The following is a 9225-nucleotide window of genomic DNA, read 5'->3' on the forward strand; positions in this document are numbered from 1 at the left end:
GGTCCAGAATTGTTCTCGCGTTCTCAACCTTTTAGGTGTTCTCATTTAATCCGCTCCATATATATATATATATATATATATATATATATATATATAAAGAGAGAGAGAGACGGTACGATTTGTGGTCCATACATACTAATTTATCCAAACACCCCCTAAATAAATATCTGATTACAAACTACTAACATTATAACAAAAAAAAAACTATGGCAAAAATAATTAGATGGCAACATTCTAAAGGGTATGTATGTTAAGGTGAAGACAAGTATAAGAGGGTCAAGTGTAAATAATGTACGTTTTATTATTAATTATATAAAAATATATTAGCTAATTTTGTAAAACAAACTCAAATCTCAATCTCAAGGTTTTTGAGTTGCAGATACATGTTTGACTTTGCAGATACATGTTTGACTTTTTGAGTTGCACTAACTCAAACATATAATTTGCTATGAACTAGACTTATAGGATAAAATCAACAGACTAGACTATGACAGTGAAAACGATTTATTTACCTTGCAATAACAACTGAAACCATTAGCATCTCAAGTCAAACTAGGCCACATCTTGCCTTAAAACCCCATTCATTCACCTGCAAAGAATTATCAAGGAATTTTGCATTATATAAACATCCTTTTTTTTTTTAAAAAAAAAGTCAGTTTTATCTTCTACTTCAAATCCAAAGACAGTTTGTTCCCTTATTGGTTAAATTTAATACTAGAAAATACAAGACTTATATAGTTAATTATATTCATAAACATAATTTAGTTGGTAGAGTTAAAAGATGGAGATTATTTAAAAAGACACATGTTACCTTATCCACAAATTGAAAAACAGAAGAATTTAAAGAGTAACTGATAATAAAATGATTTTATATCATCTCAGACTGTTTGTTGTTCACCTAAAACTTGTAAAATAGTATGCATAAAATCATAATGAATTGTGGTCTCTGCAGTAAATTCATGAACAACACCATTAATCTCAATCCAACTACACCCAGGCTGTTTCTTAATCTTTTGACTTCTCATAACCTTTCTTGTCTTTAATGCATCTTCCCACTTGTTTGTTAACCGATATAAATTCCAAACAAGAATATACACTCCATCATCATAAGGTTCTAATTCCACTATTTTCTTTGCTACAATTTCAGCTAACCCTACATCTCTTTTCATCATACAGCCACTCAAAACAGATCTCCAGATAACAGCATCTGGTTCAAAAGGCATCATGTCAATCAACCTGAGTGCTTCTTTTAAATCCCCTGCCCTACAAACAAGATCCACCATACAACCATAGTGTTTCATTGTTGGTTTTAAACCATAATCATCAACCATTTTGGTAAAAAGAGACATTCCTTCCTTAATTAGTCCTCCATGACCACAAGCTGATAGAACTGATAAAAAGGTAATATCGTTTGGGGTCATTCCACTTGATACCATATCATTAAACACTTTAAGGGTTGATCTTCCTTTCCCATGAAGAGCTAATCCTGAAATCATACTTGTCCAAGAAAAAACATCTTTTTTATGCATTTTCATGAATACCCTTGTGGCCAATTCGAGGTTTCCACCTTTACAATACATATCTATCAAAGCATTGTTCACTGATACATCAGTGATAAGATTTGATATCTTGTTAATGTATCCATGTAATGATCCACCAAAATCAAGGGCACCAACATCTGCACAACCGGAAAGAACAGCTACTATTGTGATTGATGTAGGATGAATGTAATCACTTCTCATCTCCCGAAATAGTTTTAATCCATGGATAACGTTTTTGCTTCGGACATAGCCCACTATCATGGCAGTCCAAGAGATGACATTTCTCACAGGCATTTCATCGAACACTTGGCCAGCAGAAACAATATCACCACATATGATATGGCCATTTAGCAAACTCGTCCAGGAAGCAACGTCTTTGACAACCATGGATTCAAACACTCTCCTGGCTAAACCTATTTGACCATTTCGACTGTAGAGATCAATCAAAGCATTGGAAACAATGGGTTCTTCACCACCCAACTCATATCTCAACACCATCCCATGAACTATCTTCCCAACCACTAGATTCTTAGCAGACCCACAAGCTGAAAGTGCAGCCACGATGCAATGCCCATCTGGGTTCAACCCCGTTGACACGATCATGTGAGAAAATATAGAGAGCGTTTTCAAGGGTTGTTGGTTTTGCAAGTAAAGAGACATGAGACAAGTCCATGAAACTATATCTGGGTTATGAATCTGATCAAAGATCCCCTGAGCTTTGGTTGGATTGTTTAACTTTTTGGCATATATGTTGAGTAGCTTACACGCGAAATCTTGTTGAGTGCGAAAGAGTCCTAGAGTTGTGGCATGAGCGTGGATTTGGGTGATTAGATTCTCGTTTTTGCTACATTTTTCTAGTAAGCATCTCAGAGAATGCAAACTGTTGTTCATAGTAACAACCAAATTTTTACATAAGCTATCCCACCTCAATTCATCGGATTTTGTATCATAATATAATACCAAATTCAAAAATATCGAGCAAAATATAAACCCTAACTTACAGAGACAGGAAGTGAATAAGACCTATTAGAGCTTGATGTAACTTGTAATGTTGAAGGGGCAGAGAATAGCAGGGAACCAAAATTGGGAGGAATCATAGAATGAGTAATTTGGGACGGAGGAATGGATGAGACTGCGGCGGAGGTGGTAACGGGGGAAGAAAGTAGTTGTTGAGGTTTAGGAAATGGTGAAGATAATCGGACGACGTCGAATGACAGGAGCTTGGAGCACCATGTGTGCGTTGTTGTAAAAATGGTGCGTTGTTGTAAAATCCATAAAAATCAAGAGAATTTAAAAAATTTTCAAACATTCAAAATCATTAATTACTACAAAAATGATTTCAAAATAGTTCAGAGTATCCCAGAAACTATAAGTTCAATTCACAAGGATGTGTAGGATCATGCATTCGCCTTGCCGAGACATCTAGAGCACCTGAAACAATAATTTCAATAAACTGAAATCGTAAGCACCGATACACAACAACAGTACACATAATAACAATATGGAATGGGTCCACAGCTCTACAGTCTGGATTACCCCTTGGGCCCAAAGTGTGAGTCTGGCTTGCCTTTCGGGCCCACAGCTCACATCTAGCTTGCCTCCGAGCCCACAACATAAGTCTAGTTTGCTCTCGAGCCCACAGCTTATGACTGGCTTGCCCCCTGCAGTCCTAAGACTGAAATATAACTGATCAGCCCTCAATGCGAGTCTGGCATGCTCCCTTGGCCCTCAGCCCGCAACTGGAATGCTCTAATACCCTTAAGCCCTCAGTACGAGTCTAGTATACCACTCGGTCCGCAGCTCGTATCTAGTATGCTAATGAGTCCTCAGTATGAGTAGTATGAGTCTGGTATGCCTTCTCGACCCTAAATCATATCCGGCATACTCCAGGGTTTGTTGGTCACCGCATGAAGCAGTGCAACCTCAACCCTACCCACACAACATGTCTACATATACAGCTAATGACACATATAAATAATCAAGTAGTAACACAGGTAGTCCTACAGATCTACCTAACTGACATAGCAAACTAGCATGCATAATCATCTCATATTCAACACGTAATCAACTACTGGGATATCAAATCCAATGGGCCGGCCTTGGTGCCTTAGACCCCTTAGTATAGTGAGGATCACTCACCTGGCACTACTGAAGTCCTACAGATGAAACTCCAAGTGATGGTTGACGGATTCCCTAATGAAGTATTGAATCAAGTAAAGAACGTAGAATCAGAGTTACAAGAATTAAGAACACTGAGAGTAAATAATATCTGGTTTCAGCTCTATTATACTTCAAGTTTTCACAGAGATTCACGATACGACAGACTCCCCAAAACTCTTATCTATCTCTAAGTAACACTCCTATTTATTGGAGAACTATGAAGCATACAAAAAATACTAAGGCATTGCATTAGACTTTGACATAAAAGTACCTTAGTAAGTACATAACTAACGAAAACAACTATTACACAGACTTCGACATATTACAATATAATTTCGACGTTACAATCTCCCCCTTTGTAATAATGTCGAACTTCTCAATTGGTGAGAATTTGTGCAGCAAAATGCTTCATTCTGCGAATCTCCGAATACCAGCTCATCGTCTTCTTTAGCTCCATTTTATCACCCTCGTTGTTCTTTTTGCAGTTATTCATACGAACAATGAAGTTCGTATATTGAGTTGTAGTATATCTTTCCACTTCACTTGCTTGAAACAAAAATCTTTTAGCTTTCCCATTCTTCTCTTTACCAGCAAATACCAATCCAAACAGCTTCAAACAAATCTCCCCGTCAGCATATTTCTTCAGTTCAGCTTGAGTCTTCGTCACATCCATAGCCACTTTTACTTCCTTCCCAAGTGCAGTTGACAACTCAACATCAGTCAAGGCTAGAAAATCATAATAATTGTCTATGAACATTTTGATATGACCAAGACCTAGTCTTAAAGTTTCCTTATCGATTCCTTGAAGTTGAGAAACATATATCCATGTCTTTCAGACTTAGAGCAACTTGAATAAGATCAATCAAGTTCATGAGAGGGAAATCAGCAATCAAGAAATCACATGCAACCTTGTTCACTCTAACAACATGATAACGAAAGTTTTGTATCATGTTCTCAAACATTACGTCTTTTGTGATACTCAACACCCTTGTGATCTTGATGAGTGACCATACTTCTTGTTCCTTGCCCACAACAACATGAAACCTAAGTTTCATATGAAGAAAGTCATCTTCGTTCTTGAACTTCTCAATCACCTTATACTAAGCAGTAATGAACATCATTTCGTTAACAGGAAAGTCGAGTTGATTCATATCAGAATTTTCAATAGAATTACTCCTTCATGGTTTCTTCTCGAATGCATACATTTGATTGTATGGCACTCTGGCTTTGATGTTTTCGTAACTATGGAACTTATTAGGATCTCCCTTATCCATGTGAGGTGGATCATTCTCACGAAGCCTCATAATGCTTTGAATATGTCTTTGTTTCTCCATTTCAGTTTCTATCTCAGCCTTCCTTTCTTCTTTTGATTTTTCAATCACAATCACCTTCCCTTTATCTTTTACAGCTTCAGAAACCTTTGGCTTTAAAGAACTTGAACTCCCTCCTTCAATTGTTGAACCAAACACAATTCCTTTCACTATCGGCTTTGTTGTGGTTTTGATGGATTGAGTTGTATTGACTTTCAAAACAATTGGAGTGATGATTTGAGTTGATACTACCTTTGTTGAAACTTGAGTAGGTATCACTTTTTCGACAGTTGTGGACTTGTCTCTGCCTTCATTCAAAACCTTCGAAGTTTTACCTACTTGAGCTTTCTTCTCTTTTTCTCCCCCTTGCACCCCTGTGACAACAGGTGGGGTACCAGTAGGTAGCATATTTGCAAACTTCAAAATTGGAGCAACAACCTTCTGAATTGCTTGATCCAAACCGTGTAACTTCTGAGTTAAAAACTCAAGAGTTAAAAAGGAAGTGGGAGCAGGTTTGGAAACTAATTATTTCAATTCACCAATTAAAGTTCCCATCTTATCGAAATTTTGAGCATCTTCTTTAGCCTTTGCTTCAAACTGAGGAGATAATGATTGATACCATTTGGCAATCTTTGTCACTGCAGCCGCTATGGTGTCAACATTCGACTTGATTATCGAATAGTTGGAATTCAGCTCATTTATCTCTTTTGAGACTTCAACCTCCAGCTCCTCAAGTTTTCGATTGTCATCTTCTCGTACTGTCTTGACATATTTAACAAAAAGAACATGTCGTTCTTTTGCTGTCAAACAAAGATATTTGATTTCAGAATTAAACGAATCAGTCTGAGCCTTGACCCTCAACTTGTTACTTTTATCCATAACATCCAATTTCTTCTGCATTCGAAGCTCCATTGCCTTCAACATAACATCAACCTCTATTCCCGAAACCGAATTCTTGGCACCAGAATCAGCTTGTGATTGAAGAATAGAGTTAAGCTTCTTGTTCATAATTTAAACTGCTTACTAGACATCAACATGTGATCTGGTATATCCTTTTCTTCTGAATCAAAATGAATCTTCAGAATCGGTTGACCACACTTCTACGCCACCGAACTCATCTTCCCCAACATTCTCCTGTACAATCAAGGCATTCATTGAGCTGTTAGTCGCCTTCTTCTTCTTGATTTCGTCTAACTTGCACATATAGTACGCCTCATCATCTTCACCCTCTCTCTTCTCAACCATTTTCCTTAACATGAAATCTTTGGCAAAATGGTTCTTGCCGTGACAATAATTGCAGTCGTATCCAGAGTCTCCTGCAAGCTTGCTCTCCTTCTTTTCATCATCCTTTTGAGAGGAGTTCTTCGCTTCATCTTTCACCTTCTCAGAGCTGTAACTTCCCTGCCAGTTTCGATTCTTGTTGACAGGGAATTTTCTTCTTGCAAACTTCTTTGGATTGGATATCATCAAAGCATAATCCTCGGTAGTTAGATCACACTCAGACATATCAGTCTTTTCTTCATCTTCTGGGATACTTTTTCCTTTTGAGACAAGATCCAGAGATCCCATACCATAAACTACTTTCGCTTCTTTGGTTACCACGCTTTCATGGGACTTGAGTATTCCCACCAGTTTCGCTAGAGAGTAGGATTTGAACTGTTCATGTGCTTTCACAGTTGAAACTAGGGATGAAAGTGGGTCCAAACCCGGACCGGATGGACCCGGACCCGGAAAACCCGGAACCGGTTAATGGGATTTCATAGAACCGGAAACCGGACCGGTATATAGGAACCGGTTCCGGTTCGGTTCCGGGTATGGTTCCGGGTAAAGTGGGTCTAGAACCGGAAAACCCGAAAACATCAAAGTGGGTAGGTTGGAACCGGATAAAGTGGGTTTAGAACCGTAAAAACTGGAATTTTTTGGTAATTAATTACTACTTAGTGGGTTGAACTTTGAAAATTTTCATATTGATATCCCGACTTTGGGGGACTGTAACTCATTGAATATGAAACCAAAATTAACTAAATTATAGTCTAAAATCATATACAAACTCTAAAATACACTCTGGAAAAACCCGCATGTCAATCCGACTTTAAACGAATGAGATATGCTTGTGTTAATATTTTCACATAGTACAAAAACAAATAGCTGAAAAGTTGAAGATTTTCAGTTTTGATATCCTGACTTCGGAGGACTGTAAATCATTGAATGTTAAACCAAAAATGACAAAATTCCAATCTAAATTCATGTACAAACTGTAAACTAGAAGTTGGAAAAAACCACATGTCAATCCGAATTCAAACGAATTGGATATGCATGTTTTAAAACTTTCACCGAATACAAAAAACTGAAAAGCTAAAAACTTCCAGCTTTGATATCTCGACTTTGGAGGACTATAAGTCAATGAATATAAAACTAAAATGACAAATTTATAGTCTAAAATCATGTACAAACTCTAAACTACATGTTGGAAAAAACCGTATGTCAATTGGAGTTGAAACGAATAAGATATGCATCTTTTAAACGTTTCACAAAAACCGGTTCCGGCTCTTAAAGTGGTTCCGGTTCCAAAAACCGATTCCGGTTTTTAGACCGGGTTTACCCGGACCCGATGGACCCAAACCCGGATTACCCGGAACCCGGATAAAGCGAATTTTTAAACCCGGAACCGGACCCGGTTCTACATATTCCGGTTCTAACGGTTCCGGTTCCGGTCCGATTCCGGTTCCGGTCCGGTTTTCCGGTTCTAAATCTCATCCCTAGTTGAAACCACAACCATCCATTCCGGTATTAGCCCGTTCATGAAAGTTACTTTCTGCTCGATCAACTTCCTCTCTATTCCATGCTTGATCATCTTGCTTAGGAGATGATTTAACCAATCGAAAGTCTGTATGAGCTTCTCTTCAGGTTTCTATTCAAAAACTCCAAATTCTAACAGTAGCAGAGTTTGAATGGAGTGTTCCAAATCTTCATCAGTCGAATAGAGTTCTTTCAACCTATCCCAGATTTCTTTGGCCGTTGTGCATGAACCAACTAACCGAAAGGTGTCAGATTGCAAGGCGAATCTGATCATCCTCATAGCCTTCACATTACATAGCAGCTTATCTTTCTCATCCTGTGGCATCTTCTCTACGTCCGTCACCAGCTTGTTATAGTCCTTTTGGGACTTAACAGTTGTGTTTGTTCCCAAATGCACAAACGGTCCAAGCGTGATAGCTTCCCAGATGAGATAGCCATTATCTTCAGATCCAACCACGTAGTCTTCAAAGTGATGTGCCCATACTTCGTAGTCTTGAGTATAGAGTATGGGTACCCTGGTTGTAGATCCAATGTTGTTTAAGATGTTGATGGGGTTTGTTTGCGAATCATCGTGAGACATGGTGAGCTGCTAGAATCAAACCTGTAAACTTGAGATTAGGGTTTTATCAGAAACAGTTACCGTCGATATGAAGAAGACGACTTCTATTTATACGATAAAAGCAGAAACCCTAAAGTATTCTGAATACAGAAGGAATGTGTATTGATCACACAATCTCCTACTCTGATACCAATTGTTAGAACAAAGTTCTTTTAGGATCGTATGATTCTATGAAAGTTAATAAATAATGACGTAATAAAGAACACGAGAATGACACTGAATATGTCGAATGATTAATGCTTCAACACCTCAGATGAGCTCGATAAAGAACTTCAACTGTAGAGGTGTTTTAGGGTTACAAACAATAAACGTGATAATAAACAACGTATCATGCATACATGCATGCATATTTATAGTAAAACCCTATTAGCTAATCTAGATAATCACGGAACTAATCCAGATAACCACGGATGGACAGGCCCAATCCGGATACAAAACTTAAGGCCCAAGATGCAACACAAATGGACTCAACACATACGAAGCCCCATGATGAAGGTAAGGTTGACCTCCATTATTGACCTAGTAATCCCAAAGCGATTACACTTGTAGATAAGCTCATTCAAACGATCATAGTAGCTTTCATTTGTTTCGGTGTCTTTTTGCTTGAATTCCTTCAACTCAACCAAACATTGCTTGACTGAATTGATCTTAGTTTTCTCGCTTCTTTGAAACTTTTCTTTGAGATTTTGCAGTTGTACAACTTCTGATATAGTTGTAAACAGCATGAGGCAATGCACCACGCAATTCTCTCATACATCTTTTCTCAAACTTTTTCAGCATTTCAGATTGATCAGTA

At 37.9% G+C, this 9225-nt stretch overlaps 1 long non-coding RNA gene and 1 pseudogene across 2 annotated transcripts; both read right to left on the bottom strand.

Moving 5' to 3' along the window:
- Positions 1 to 283: 283 nt before the first annotated feature.
- Positions 284 to 2788, bottom strand: LOC145100980 (uncharacterized). 2 transcript variants are annotated; one of them, XR_013705393.1, is made up of 2 exons: positions 2565 to 2788; positions 284 to 589 (listed from the first exon to the last, which is right to left on the bottom strand). It is a non-coding gene; the product is annotated as an uncharacterized LOC145100980 (long non-coding RNA). The 2 variants fall into 2 exon arrangements; XR_013705394.1 differs by having other exon boundaries at positions 2543 to 2788.
- LOC145100979 (pentatricopeptide repeat-containing protein At2g13600 pseudogene) lies at positions 856 to 2547 on the bottom strand (annotated as a pseudogene).
- Positions 2789 to 9225: the final 6437 nt, after the last annotated feature.

This window comes from Lactuca serriola, chromosome 4 (genome assembly GCF_051521515.1).
Source record: "Lactuca serriola cultivar US96UC23 chromosome 4, Lser_US96UC23_V15, whole genome shotgun sequence".
Taxonomy (NCBI): Eukaryota; Viridiplantae; Streptophyta; class Magnoliopsida; order Asterales; family Asteraceae; genus Lactuca; species Lactuca serriola.